Here is a 15130-nt window from a genome sequence, read left to right on the forward strand (position 1 = left end):
AAATATTGCAAAACGACAACACAAAAGAATTATTCATGTGATTATTTATTTGAAGAGATTTGTGTGTGTGTGTGTGACAGAGATAGAGAGAGAAAGATATGCTTTATTGATGCAAATATGTGTATTAGTAACACAGTCGTGGAAAAAGAATGATGCAAATTAAAAGACAGAAAGCTGTGGTAAACTCTGCAAGAATGCATAATGCTACGATTGATTGAACACTACACCCGCAGAATGTTAAGAGCGTTATGGGTTTGCCCAACAGTTATTCTAGCACTAGCGGCCATTGTGCTTTCATCTGGTAGTAAATTATTGCTTTTGTATTTCTCCCACAATATCTGTTGGATTCTTATAGATTAGCATTACGATGAGAAAAACCTTTAAATGGGGTTTTGTTTTGTTTTTGCTTCATTCTTTAAAGTGCTCCACATACATTATCTCAACAATAATGTATGTGCCTCATTATGTATGCATGTGCTTCGTTGTGCTTCACGTTCATTATCTCAGCCAAATTAGTCCATTCAGGTTTAGCAACCCAGCACATCAGTGAAGCAAAAATCCAGATGCATGGGATAGAAAATAGACTTGGGTGCAGTGAATGAGAGAGAATGATTGATAAAATCAATGATAATGATTACTGAACAGGACTATTTCTGGAGCAAATTGCTTCAAAAATGCTTGGTCATGCAGGATGCTGCCGAACAAGACTGTCATCCCCCAGGTCATTCTCAAGTGACCAAAGTCCTGAACTGCCTGCATGCAGGATTGGGTCTGCGGCTTCCAGTGCATCTTTACTGTTTCGTCCCTCGCCTATCGCTACAGGGCTTTTTCGGAAATTGGATGTATCCTTCGAGCCTGTGCAATGGATTTTTCTGGTGGAGTGCAGAGTGCACAGAACTGGCCTCATCCTTTAAACCAGAGGTTCGTCTGCTGAGGCTTTGACAAGCATGAACGGTGGCAGTGAGGTCCTCGGGTCGTAGGTTTGATTAGACTTTCCTTCTCTTAGATGGATCACTGTAGCCTTTTTATGGCCTTATCATACAAACTTCCATGAAGGTTTAAGAGATTGACAGATTTATAAAACAAAGTCCCTGCTGTGTTCCTCACTCTCACACAGAAGATCAACTTTCAGCTTTCCAAAATTGCTTGGAAAATTTCCTTGGAAAGTTGGGAAAAAGTCTTGCGGTATTTGATCGGGTGTATTTCCAAGTAGGAAGATTTTCATAGAACAGCAGTCTTACAAAACTACAGCTTCGTTTCCAACTAGAATAATTTTAGAAAGCACATTTGTTTTATAATCATCTATATCTTAAGTAAAGCTGAAAGTCTGTTGGCACTGAAATACTACCAGATTGTATCGATGATGGTTTTGTAACACTGCCACTCAACCTGATAATGTGTTGGCCAATTCATGTTTAGTGAACACTGATATAGCACAAAAAAGAAAAGTACAGAAAAAAATAGGAGGGGGGATTTCCTCTGAAGCGCATAATATCTTTTTAAAAAAGGATTTTTCCCTTCAGAACTGCTGCAGTGGAAGAACAGATAATATTTCCACTCTGATCCCACTAACTATTTGCCTCCACTGGGGATAGGTTTTTAACCTCCCAGCAGCAGAGTTTGTAGGGGCAGCTTTTGAAAGAAGGAAAGTGCTTTGTGGATTAGGAAGACAGGCATACGAGTGGGTTGATTTCCTAAGACGCAGAAAAATTTGGAAATTAACTCTCTCTGTGGATGTGTGTTTTGTAAACTTGGTTCCTTTTGGAGTCTAATAGATGTGTGACAAGCTCTGGGTGTGAGAAATTACGATTTCAGGACTTGGCTGTTTTGGATCAAGCACTATGTGCCAGGTTGGAAGCACCTAGAAAGGTGAGAAGGCAGGCTGAGCCCACAAGGTTCAGTGCTAGGGAATCCTGTGTATTGAAGTTTATTGTGGCACCAGAGCTCTCTGACAGAGAAGACTAAATGCCTCACAAAACTACAGTTCCCAGGATTCCCCAGCACTGAACCAGGGCAGTTAAAGCAGGATTTTGCCATGACCCATGGATAAATCAAGAGTAAAACTTGGAGGCTCCTTCAGTGTGTGTATGTGTGCGTGTAGCAAGAGAGATGCTCATTGAGGCTTTTTGCTTCAGTGTTTCAACTTTGCTTTCACTTTGGTCAGACTCTGTTTAATTAATCACTCAGGACTCTTTCTGCTTGGTTCATGAGAAAAAGAAACTGTTCTCTGACCGCATGGGGAAATCTGAAAGAGCTGCTATCACATTACCATATTGACCTGGGATTTTGGGGTCAATTTTGGGGCAGAAATTTCTTGATTTATAGACAAGTATATACGGTATAAGTGAATGTGGAAAGGGGTGTCTGTGCAATTTCCAGCTGCGCCAGCAAGCAGCAGCACTGCCTCAGAAGACATATCCCCTTCACCTCATCTGTCCACCATTGCGAAGACTGAAAAACTAACTTTGTATATATACAGTGCGCCTGCATCATATGCAGGTGCTCTATACGTGGCTTTCAGCTTGCAAGGCGGAAATGCTATGTGGTGTGTGTGTGCTGCCGTGCCCAAGCCCCATTAGTTTCAATGGGCTCAAGCATACATGGAATTTGACTCACGGGGGGTGTCCGGAATGGATCTTCCACATAAGACATGCGCACACTGTATTTCATTTGCTTTCTATTTCATTCTCTGTATTGCAAAGGCCATTGACTGTGTACAATAAAATGTATGACATGAAAAACTAACCCCGCCATTGAGATCTCTCCCTCCTCTTCCCATCCCACTTTCCTGCTTCCCGAGGAACGGTGATAATATGAATACAAAAAAGCCTCCCACAAACAACACAACAACAACAACAAGAACAAAAATCACTTTATTAATTGAGATATCCCCTTGCTGCTGAGGCTTATTGTGCTCCTTCTGGGTGCTGAGGGGATTGAACAGGCTGTTTATTGCCTCGCAATTGAATAATGTTCTCAGTCCCTCCCACCGAGGCCTCCATCTTTCACCGCCACAGAAATGGTTCTTTTTACAGTAAAAGAAGGAAGAAAAGGCGGAAACAGCTTCTTTCTACTTTGTTGTCATCTGACTTCAAATCTTTTCCAACTTATGACCCTATTTTCTTGAAAAGTTTCTTCAGAGGGGGTTTGCCATGGCCATCTTCTGAGGCTTAGAGAGTGTAATAGATTAGAAAGCTGGGCCAAAGAAAACAAAATGAATGTCAACTCAGAGAAATGTAAAGTACTGCACTTAGGTCCAATCCATACTGCAGAAATAATCCAGTTTCAGACTGCTTTAGCTGCCTTGACTCACTGCTAGGGAATCCCGTGTAGATTGTTGTGGTACCAGAGCTCTCTGACAGAGAAGGTTAAATGTTTCACAAAACTACAGCTCCCAGGGTTCCCTAGCATTGAGCCAGGGCAGTTAAAGTGGTGTCAAAGTGGATTGTTTCTGCAATGTGGACTGGACCTGAAACCTTAATACATGTGTGGGTGGAGGGAGGCTGGCTTAGTTGGGTGTGAAGTTGTAAACTATATTTACACACACCACCTCGCTTGCACACTGTATTATTTCTGGTCTTTTTGTATCAATTTTTCTTTAAGCCTAGGAAATACCCACCTGGACTTACATAAAGGCCAACCCAGGTAACAATAACTTGCTACACAGTAAAAACTACAGCATATGTTTAACTAGTTGTTATTTCTATCACAAGTCTTGCATTATATAGTACGTATCTGCTGGGGCTGTGTTGATACATCCCAGTGTATTTATGCTGTTTAAGACATACACACACACACACACACACATTTTACTGAAACACACACACGTTTTACAGAGCATAGATACACTTGAGATTTATATGTATACACACACACACACACACATTTGGGACGCACACATATATTGGGATGTATATATACTCATGCACACACTAGGGATATATATACATATATACACACACACCAGTGTGTGCGTGTGTCTGTGTACATGTATATATACGTCTCAAGTGTATTTGTGCTCGGTAACACACATACACATTTTACAGAGCGTAAATATGCTTGGGATGCATATATACACACCCACACACTTTTGGGATGCATACACACATGTATATATTGGGATGTATATATACACATGCACACATTTGGGATATATATATGTGTGTGTGTGTGTGTATCCCAGTGTGTGTGTGTGTGTGTGTTTATATATAAACACAAACACATACATCCCCAGTGTGTGTGTGTAAGTGTATATATACATCCCAAGTGTATTTATGCTCGGTAAAACACACACACACATGTTTTACAGGGCATAAATACACTTGGGAAATATCAATACATACATGTAAACATATCAACATATATATAAAATTGGGACTGTATATAGCATGCTTGACCATTTTCTGCATTTTGGTTGGTCCCCTAAAGGTATCCCTGTTTTGTGGATGCTGGAAGTTACTGTACTTTGCTATAGGGCCCACGTGAGAACCAGAGCAGTTCAAGTGGCCTGAGACTCTGGAGACTTAGAGCATTATCACACTAGGAAGATCCTGCGAGAAACGGGAGTTAAACAAGAGTTAAGTTAAATTTGAATTTAAACAGAACTTGCAAATTCGGAAAGTTTATCATGTTAATTCCTGCTAAAACAAAATAACGCAAAGTTAATCCACAGGTAAAGTGGAGGAAACCAGCAGCTTTTCAAATTTGGTTTATTCCATGGTTTCCTCCGCTTTAACTGCAGATTAACTTTGTGTTATTTCATGTTAACTGCAATGTTGTGTGATAAACTTTGGGCATTTCTGGGTTATCTTCGCCTTATATTGCGTTTAACTCCCGTTTTTCCCGTGGGATTTTGTTAGTGTGATAAACTCTTTAGGATTTGACTCCCAGCTCGGCCATGGGAACCCACTCTCTCAGCCTCAGAGGATGGCAATGGAAAGAAGGGAGGGAGGAAGGAAGGAAGGATAGAAGGAAAGAATGAAGGGAGGGAATGAAGGAAGGAACGAAAGAAGGAAGAGAGAGAGGAAAGAAGGAAGGAAGGTAGGAAGGAAGGAAGGAAAGAAGGGAGGGAGGAAGGGGCTGCATTTCTGATACCGTGGCTGTATCTACACTGCAGAATTAATCCACTTCGACCCCGCTTTGACTCCCAGGGCTCAGTTCTCTTGGAGGAACCCTGGGCTCATCTTTCTGCCTTCAGCCTTCCATCTGTCAGAGGAGGAGAGCCAGCCTTGCACAGCATGGCAGTGGAAGCGGGGCCAAAGTGGGTCAGTTCTTGCAGTGCGGATGCAGCAGCTGGCGAGGCGTGCCAGAGAGCGGTGTGTGTTGTGTGTGAGTATGAGTGTGTGACTTCCTGTGGCATATTTATGACCAGGACTTCGATTTCCGGTGGCTGATGCTCTCTTTCTCTCTCTGACTCCCCCTTTCTGTGTGTGTCTCCCTCTCTTTGGATAATAAGATCACCCAGGGAAGCAGGAGAGCTTGCTACACACACTCACACAACCACACACACACACACACTCAGGGGGCTGAGGAGGAGCCCTGGGTTGTGAGACACCTCCTCTCCTCTCCTTCCTTCCTTCTTTCTTTCTCTCTCTCAGACACAACAATCCTTCCTCTCCAGCCTAAACAACCATCTGGTGTAATCACCTCTCCATCCAAGATCACGTCCCACAACACACACACATCACACACCACCATCCTCACCAAACCCTCCTCCTCCTATTCCTATGGAGAAGCACGTGCAGGTAGGTGCACTTCGCAGCTTTATTGGGAGAGGTGTGTTTTGTGTGTCTATTTGTGTGTGTGTGTTGGTGTGGGGAGGAAGGAGGAGAGGCATGGGGGCGTGAGGTTGTGTAAGGTAAAAAAAGAAAGAATGAAAAGGAGGGTGGAAAGATCTGCTTATCTGTTCTTTCTCTTCAGGCTGTGCAAGAGCCAAGAGGTAGAGGAGGAGGGGTCTCCTAATGCCCCTCCAATTTGTATGTGTGTTTTTTGGGTCTTTTGTGGAAGAGCAACAATTGTTGGGGGGGGGGAGGAGAGAGCTTGCAGAGCTGTTGTTGCCTGGGAGGAGGGCCAGCATAGTGTGGTGGTTTGTAGTGGGTTCCCTTGAGCATAACCCACTTTGGTGACCTTGGGCGAGTCACACTCTCTCAGCCTCAGAGGATGGCCACAGCAAAGCCCCTCTGGACAAATCTGGCCAAGTAACCCCCTGACCCCTGACTTATGGGTCACCAGAAGGACTTGGAGGCACACAACAACAACAACAACAACACCTGAGGGGAAGAAGAATAACAAGGGAGAAGCATTTATTTCTCTGCAGAGGGCATGTTGCCTCTCTCTGGTTGCAATGGAGAGAGGAGGATCTGTGTGTGTGTGTGTGTGTGTGTGTGTGTGTGTGTGTGTATGAGGGGAGCTTTTTAAAAATAAGGGGTCGAAAGAAGTCTAAGGTGGGGGATCAATAGGGCTTTTATTGATCCGAAAGAGTGGATATTGTGTGTGTGAGTTTATTAGAGCATGAAAGGGATGGACCACAGCTCTCTGCACTGGCAGCTCAAAGAGAAGAGAGGCAGCTTTGTTGGGGAGTGGATTATGGGAGTTGCTGTCCATGGGGAGACGATGATGAGCTCTGCAGGGCTGGGCAGTGGGATGAGGAGGGAAGAAGATAGCTTTGTTGTGGGGTAGATGATGGGAGTTGCTGTCTATGGGGAGATGGGCTATGCAAGATTGGGGAAGGGACAGTGGGTTGAGGAGGGGAAGAGGCAGCTTGGTTGGGGAGGGTGGATGATGGGAGTTGCTGTCCATGGGGAGTTGGGCCTGCATAGCCCATCTTCCCATGGACAGCAACTTCCAGGGAAAGAGGTAGCTTTGTTGGGAGGTGGATGATGGGAGTTGCTGCCTATAGGGTGCAGGATTGGGTCAGGGGCGGTGGGGTAAGAATGCATGAGGAACAGGTGTGCCTGGCACAGGAGGTGTGTGTGTGTGTTTGTCTGCTTCCAGGGAGGAGATGTGTTGCCCCTTCAGTCCCTGAGGAAGGTATCCTTGTGCAGTTGTGTTATTTCTATTCTAATATGAAGTGTCCCCTTTGAGGGTAAGACAACCATCCTGCACATTTGCTGTTTGCCTTCAAGTCTTTTCTGAGTTATGGTGACTGCAAGGCAAACCTACTTCAGGGGGTTCCTTGGCAAAATTTGTTCAGAAGGGGTTTGGCACTGCCATCCTTTAAGGCTGAGAGAGTCTCACTTGCCCAAGAGGCTGACAGTGGGTTTCCTGCTTAGGGAGGATTCAAACCCTGGTCTTCAGAGTTCTAGTCCAAAGCTCAGAAGGAATTCAGAGACACAGCTGTGTGTTAGTCTGGAAGATCAGTCTGAAAAAGGGATCTTGGAACATCTTCGGAGCATGCATCTTCGGAATTAGGCTCAAGTCTAGGAAAGCTCCTGCTCTCAGCATCTTTCTTTCAGTCAGTCAGCCTCCAAGGTGCTCCAAGATCCCTTTTGTAGACCCAGAAGTCAAGTTCCCTGGCTCTTCCTCCCAGGTATAGCGTTTACAGTGTGCAGGGCAGGTGCAATCTTATGGAGGGAGTGTCACATCTTGTGAGGTAGGACCTGTGGACTTGTGGTGGGACAGCCGGGAAAAAGGCCTTGGATGAGATTGGGGGAGATCTCATTCCTTCCCTTCTCTTTATAACAGCGATTTGTGCCAATGCACCCAGAGCCTGGAATTTCATCCTGTATAAAGCCAGCTTCTTTCTGACCTAAAAAGTGGGAAAGGAGGTGAAGCAGAAAGGAATGAACAAGGGCAAAACTTTCTATTTGGTTCCTTGATGGGTCAGAAGAGAGGCTAGGTCTGTAGAAAGAAGAATAGGCAAATTTTCCAGTTGTTTGCAAGTTTTTTGTTCCTACTGAGTTACCTTCAGTGTTTGTAACAAAGAAAGGATGGGAAGGAAGAAAAAGGAGGAACCTGTGCACAAGGACAGACATTTTGTAGCAAATATCACCATCCATCATAGTCTGCCAAGGTGAATATGGCTGTAATCCTATATACATACACTCACTGGGTTTTACTTCTGTTTAAGTGTGTTTAAGATTGCACTGCAAAGCAGGTAACTGGAGAGCTAAGATGCTGAGAATATCTGATAAGGAGAATTCCCAAAGGGGGAACCATGTTAACCTGTTGCAGCCAAAAACTGCGAGAGCCCTGGACCACCTTAAACAGTAACTTCACTATATCATGAACTCTATGAAGGGAGACTCCACTCTCCTTCTGTCTCTCTTTTTTCTTTCCAACAGTTGGCATTTTTCTTGCACTATTGTCTGCCTTCACTGCAAGAGAAGCTAAGTATAGAGAGGAACAATGTTTGTATCCCATAACCCATTCATGCTAAATATCAATTACTTTTCTAGTTTGGAAAAAGAAAGCAAGATTCAAGAGAAGTCAGACTCACTGAAATCTTAGTTAAGAGAGGCTTCAAAAGGAGGATTGTTTATCCCAGGATGCTCACTCTGTTTTCCCACCGTTGATGTTGTTGTGTGCCTTCAAGTCATTTCCCACTTACGGAGACCCTATCATGGGCAAGAGGTGTTCAGAGGAGGTTTGCCATTGCCTTCCCCTGTGGCTGAGAGCATGCGACTTGCCCAAGATCACCCAATGGGTTTCATGGCTAAGCAGGAATTGAACCCTAGTCTCCAGAGCAGTAATCCAACACTCAAATCACTATGCCACACTGGTCCCCGTCTTTTTACTTTACAGTTATCAAAACTTGCCGAATATTGTAGTTCAAAAAGTGATCATTACTGAATGTGTATGGTATTCAGTACATTTCAGGTGCTTATATCCTTACCTATGACTATTGCTAGAATTTAGCATTTGCTCAAAGTCTGGATATTCTAATCATGTTCAAAGTAATTTTTCTTTCTCTCACATTTCCATCAGCATTCAGTGCCCACTCATCTTTTGTGGAACAATAGGGATTTGTGCCTCATCACTGATTAATCGCAGGGTGAGACCTATGTCCAGGGTTCAGTGTTCAAAAGATGCTTCATACAACCTAGCTCAAGGAAGGGTGTGTGTCTTTTTAAAATAAACATGTATGTATTGAAGACCCTCTGATTTTGTAGTATGTAGTGCAGGATGCTACATGATACACACTTTTTGAAAAAAAATACATAATCACTCCTGCAGCTGTACAGACAGCCCCTAAGGGATGGTGTGATGCTGCCCTTTTCCCAGCTGGATCAGGCCCCAGCAACCACATGCTGCAGCCCCGATCCAGCCTTTCCAGGGTGCAATAGCTGCACGGCCATGGCTATATGGTGCTCCTTTGGTGCTGCATCGTATGGATGCTGCACACCGTGTGGAGCGATGCATGGTGTCAGGATGCCTTGGGGGTTGAGTTGGGGCATGCGTCATGTGGATGCAATGCCCCAACTCCGACCCCAGCCAGCTTTTCAGGCCAGTCTGTACAGGGCCTCCTGTATTAGAGAAAAGTGTGTTCAGTAATATTAATGACATGACTAAGTGACTAAGAAGTGTCCTTAAAGGCTTTTTTTTTTTTTAACTATGTAAGAACTTCCCAAGGATAGCCATGTTTGGCTCTTGTAAGTAGAAGAAGTGGAATAAAATTGGATTCTTTTAGCACATTAGAGACTGACAGGTTTACTGTGGCATAAGCTTTCATGGACTAGAACATTGGTAAAATGAACTCTAGTACATGAAATGTTATGGACCACAATAAATCACTGTAGGTTGCCACAAGACACTTTGTTGTTCTGATCAGTACATTGGTTTTTACTGTAACATTGAAGTTATTCCAGTAAAAAGAAAAGGAGAAAGAGTGGGATTATGAGATGCCATCCATTCATCCACAGTTGTTCTCAGTCTAAGCTCAACATAACTATGAACATTTTAATATGTGTCAATTAAAAACAACAACAACCCTCTCTTAATTACAATTTAGCATTTGTTCTGTTGATCCTCTTGGATTAAAATCCAGGATCACAATTGTGTTTGTGGATGGACTTTAAGCATGCTGTCCTGTATTTTACTGTTTTGTATTAAATTTGTAAGCTCTTGAAAATATGATAAAAAAATAAGGTAGTTTACTGAATTGATTGGTTAGCAGTCGTACTTACATCCTATTTGTAGCAGGGGCCAAGATGTAGAAAAAACAGCTATACAATATGAATCACAGAAAAAACAAAACACAGTAATCTCATCTATGTTTTTTGGCTTGAGCATCCCATGTGGGGTGGATTGATTCTTTGGGACATTTTCTGGAAACTTGTTCTATCCAAGCAGGCTTGGATGAGCTTTATTTTCTGTTTAAAGTATAGTAGCTGAAATATTGTGATAAAAAGCCATGCTAAAATACAGGTGCACTTTTATAACTGTTGATATTTACACAACCAGTGTAAATACAGTGGCTAAAATGTTGAACTAAGACCTGAGAGGCTTCTATCTCAAATCTCTATGAAGTTCACTACAATACCTTGGGCCTTCCTTGTCTTTCAGGCTAAAATACCTCACATAGTTGTTGTGGGTATAAAATGGAAGTGAATGGGTTTACAGATTATATGGATTTTTTATCCAAAGGAAAGGATAAGAATATAATAAGTACATTAATATACATATTAGAGAAATATCTTCCTCCTGCACTTTGTTCATTCTGCATACAGCTTTCAATATTCACGACCGTTTCATGTTGCTGAGTTCATAATAGATCAGAGAAACCTGAGCAGTTCTACTGGTGCTGATAATAGCTCAGTATGAAGATACATGTAAAATATAGAGCTCTGCTTCCAACATTACTTATTTAAAATTCTGTCATTTTACAGTGCATCTAAAATAGGCTCAGTCCCCACAAGGCTGACAACTACAGAATATATAAGATATTATCTTTTATTAGATCAGCTAACCAAAATTCAGATACCTGAATTTTGCCTTATGCTGAATACTTCATCAGACAGAGAGAACATTAACAGTATTAAAGACTGGCATAGGTCTCTTATATGCTCCTTGGTTTCGTCCTCTGTTTAACAAGACTCAGTTCAAGTGTAGCAGAGAACTAGATTACTTGTTTTCTAGTGGTAGGCAGCTTTTATTAGTTACTGTACATGTTTACAAAATTTAATAGAAATGGAAAAAATAAAACAACATGACATACCGGTACATTAATTCCCATCTAAAATTTCCAGTGATTGCAGTTGATGTGCATTCTTTACCTGAGTGGTTCCTACAGATCCTGGGGGGGGGGAAGCTGTGATGTTCTTACAGGGGGTCTGCAAAGGCTTGAAGAAATGTTAAGGATTTTTACAGTTAAAATAGAATGAATAGATGGAATGAAGAGGCAGTATTTACCCAAGTTATCTTTATGCCATATTTCAGCTTGATGTGTCAATTGTACTAATTGTATTTACCATCTCCATTAAAAATAACAAAAGTTAACAAATAAGTTATGAAAATAATTGCTTGATAGCAAAAAATGTACCGTATATACTCGACTATAAATCGAACTCATGTATAAATCAAGGGCAAGTTTGGGGGCCAAAATTATGGAGTCGGGAGTACAACTTAGGGGCATGTAGCAAAGGCTGTAAAGGATGAAGCCAGTGAAAACGATGCCAAAGAACTTACAAATTTTCAGCAGGCATTTTGTAATGTGCTCACCCTAAAGGCTGGCTGGATGAAAAAATAGAGCAGTGCTCACAGGACAGATTTCACTCTCGCCTTTTACCAGGGGATGGTTCCTTTTGTTTTAGTAAGAGTTAAAGCACAGTACTCACACTGATCCATGGATACGTCGAATCAGGTTTTTGGGATCAAATTTTGACCTAAATTTGAGTATATACAGTACTCAGCACTTGCTACATCTGCACATATTGACAACATGCAAGTGAATGATGCTATGTAGCTGAGAAAAAGCATGCAGCATTTTTGTTGCTGCAAATAAAGCGAGAATCTGCACCAAACCTTAGTACTGTCCATGTTGACAGCCATCAAATTCTCAAAATGTGTATTGCTTCCCAAAATTTTGTCGCTGTGTCAAGAATTCATTCATTCATTCATTCATTCAAGAACAAGAATGTTCTACATGAAATTAATGTATAAAGGGAAGACCATGTTTGTGGGAAGGGAGGGTTGGAGTCAGTCAGTGTGAGTGAGTGTTCAAACTTTGGAATGATGATTGTTGATTATTGAAAATGAATGTGTTTCTTCTTCAATTCTGGCAAATAAAAGAGTTTCATTATTATCAGGTAAAGTGATTTTTCAGTGTTATTGCAGTGAATTTTGTAACAATACCTTTTGGCTGAGCTGCAGGGTGAAACACTAGCTAAATTTCAAATGGGAAAGTAGTGTTGATGTTGATGGAGGTGCATCCTGCTTAAAGCAAAATTAAGCTTCCAGACATCTTAAAAAATGTCGCTGTTATAGCAAGGAATATCTATCAATTGGTTCCATGAGTACAGACCAGAAGATAAGCCACTGCCACAGCGTGTGTTGTGTCATGATGTATTCTCCGAACTATCAAAATTGTGAAGACATCTCAACTAAACACAAAGAACATGCCACAAAGAGCTTCGATTTTTTTTTCAAAAGTAAGGAGCAGGGGCTTTGGGAAAGTATGTAAATAGTAAAGAAGATGGCAACTGGTTGTAAGAATTAAAATGCAGTGGGGTTTTTCAACTAACAGCAAAAACCGCGCACAATAACTGAAGAACTTAATTTACCTGCTGCAAAAATAATTGTTTCTGCATTGATCAACGAGAAAACTCCCAAAGACCTTTCCTTGATATCTTTGTCAAATGACACAGCTAAAGAAAATCAACAGTTTATCAGCCAATATAAAGGAACAGTTATTAGCTCTGGAACTGGATGAAAGCACAGGCTTAACAAACAAAATAACCCTATTGTGCTACATTAGATATGAGCACGAGAGAAATATTTTTGGTGATTTACTGTTCATCTCCTTTACAATATCTTATGACATGGATTGGTTGAAATATGTTGGAACTGGTACAGATGGAGCATGAGCAGTGTCTGGAAATCTGACTGGACTTGTTGCATGGATTAAGGAAATCATACCATCGGTGACTTGGTACCACTGCTGAATACATAGGGAAGCTCTCGTTGCTAAGCTGATACCAGAAAAATTAACAGACCTTAAATGGAATCAGTCAAAAATGTCAATTTTATAAAAAGCAGGTCACTGAATTCAAGACTTTTTGAGCAGCTCTGATGAACACCACCAGCTTTTGCTACATTGGGAAGTTTGTTGGCTATCATGATGTATAAAGTTTTGTCTTCGTTTTTGGGAACTGAGAAACAAGAAGATTATTCCTTAAGGAGCTACAATTTCACCTCAGTTATTGTTTTAAAGATTTTTTTTCCTGGTTAGTAAAATTAACATATCTGTTATATGTCTTCACCCATTTAAATATGCTCAATTTAAATCTTCAAGGAGAAAAAGTTACAGGTTTCAGGTTGAAGACAAGATTGAAGCAATGATGAAAAATTTGGAATTGTGGCATCATTGCCCATTAGACCAAAACTATGAGATATTTCCGAACCTCACAAATATTCTTGCTTCCTTTGACACTTCTCACGTGACATTGGAAAGATAGGCAGTATAGTTTCTGTGCATATTTTCCTATTCCGGATGCAAGCAAAAAGCAGGATTAGAGATCCATTTTCAGTTAATACCCTCTTCGGTAGTTCTGGAAAATTTGCTTGCACATCAGCCCAGAAATTTGGAAGAAACTTTCCCTTGAACGGCAGTTTCACAGCACCATCCATGGACATTTCTTTGAGCTTGTCTTTCTCAGCTGTGAGCCCTGCTTCATAGATGGGCCCAAAGCAGGAAAAGACAAGCTCAAAAAAAGATCCACAGATGGTGCTCTGAAGCGGCAGTTCAGGGAAAAGTTTCTTCCAAATTTCTGGGCTGACTTGCAAGCAGTTTTCTGGAACTACTGAAGAAGGCTATAAAAGTATTGATGCCTTTTGTAATGATATAACTTGTGAAAAAAATCATTCTCCACTCTTGTTTATCTTAAAAATAAGTATATAAACTGTTTGAGAAATGTAGTCAGAATTCACAATACAAGTTTCAGCTACTATGCTCAATATCAAGTGAAATGCAGCTCCAGTCTTATTAATTAATCAACAAGTAATATTAGGCCTTGGTTTGGTGTTTAGGTATTATTGTTGTTGGTGGTGTTTTGTATGGAGTAATTCCAATAAAATATTATAGTAGGAGTGTGTGCATTTACTTATTTCTCCCTTCTCTCCAAATTTGAAGACCCTTAATGAGCAACTTTAAATATATATGTGATGCATTTTAGGGCTTTAAATCTTGAGTTAAGTCTGTGCTGATCTGTGGCAACAAAAGATATTTAAAGAGGGTCAGTGGTGAAGAAAAGGTTAAGAATCACTGCTTTAAACCAATCCAGACTTTTGCAAAATACGGTGTTGTGTCACTTGCACAATATGTTGGATGTGACAGCGGTTTTAAATGTAATATCAGCTGTGACTGGGAAAATCATTTGACTTTGTTATCATTTCATATCTGGTTGTGATCAAATGTATTTTATTAAGGTTTGCTTTAAAATTCTTCTTGATGTTACTTTAATTGGATTCTTCAAAGCAGTACTGCGCTGAATTTTAATTGAGTAGAATGTTGAAAAGCTATATTAATCTGATGCCTTGATTTGTTTGTGTTTGTTGTATGTATTAAAGTTGTAGTAGTCATGGAAATTCTAAAGCAAGATTCAGTCATTATTAGTTGTTTCATACGTTACACAATCTGGACTTCTCACAGGAATGTACTCCTGGTAGGGAATTGTAGCCAGTCCCAGCTTTCTTCCTGATAAATTAAAAATCCAGTTAGGCAATGCCATTATTAAGACTAAGAACAATGCTACAAAAGAGAATACAAGCTTTTAAATGTTCCAGAATTCTTATTCTGGATCGATACTTAGTGGTGGTAGTAGTGAAGAAGAGAGACCTGATCTGATAAAGATTTCTAGGGAACCCAAAAGCTTGCACTTTCTTGGTGGTAATTTTGTTGGCCCTAGCAGAAGAATTGTCCAATGATAGACAACTTTGTGTCTGATATGTTGCAGGCACGTAGCCAAGGGGGGGG

General features: G+C 41.1%; 1 protein-coding gene across 1 annotated transcript in view; it reads left to right on the top strand.

The window, feature by feature from the left end:
• Nucleotides 1-5445: 5445 nt before the first annotated feature.
• KIAA1958 (KIAA1958 ortholog) overlaps nucleotides 5446-15130 on the top strand; it is an 88885-nt gene continuing 79200 nt past the window's right edge. Inside the window, 1 exon segment of the mRNA XM_042447675.1 lies at nucleotides 5446-5744. The gene's annotated coding sequence lies outside the window, so the exon portion shown is untranslated.

The sequence above is a fragment of the Sceloporus undulatus genome, chromosome 2 (genome assembly GCF_019175285.1).
Source record: "Sceloporus undulatus isolate JIND9_A2432 ecotype Alabama chromosome 2, SceUnd_v1.1, whole genome shotgun sequence".
Classification (NCBI taxonomy): Eukaryota; Metazoa; Chordata; class Lepidosauria; order Squamata; family Phrynosomatidae; genus Sceloporus; species Sceloporus undulatus.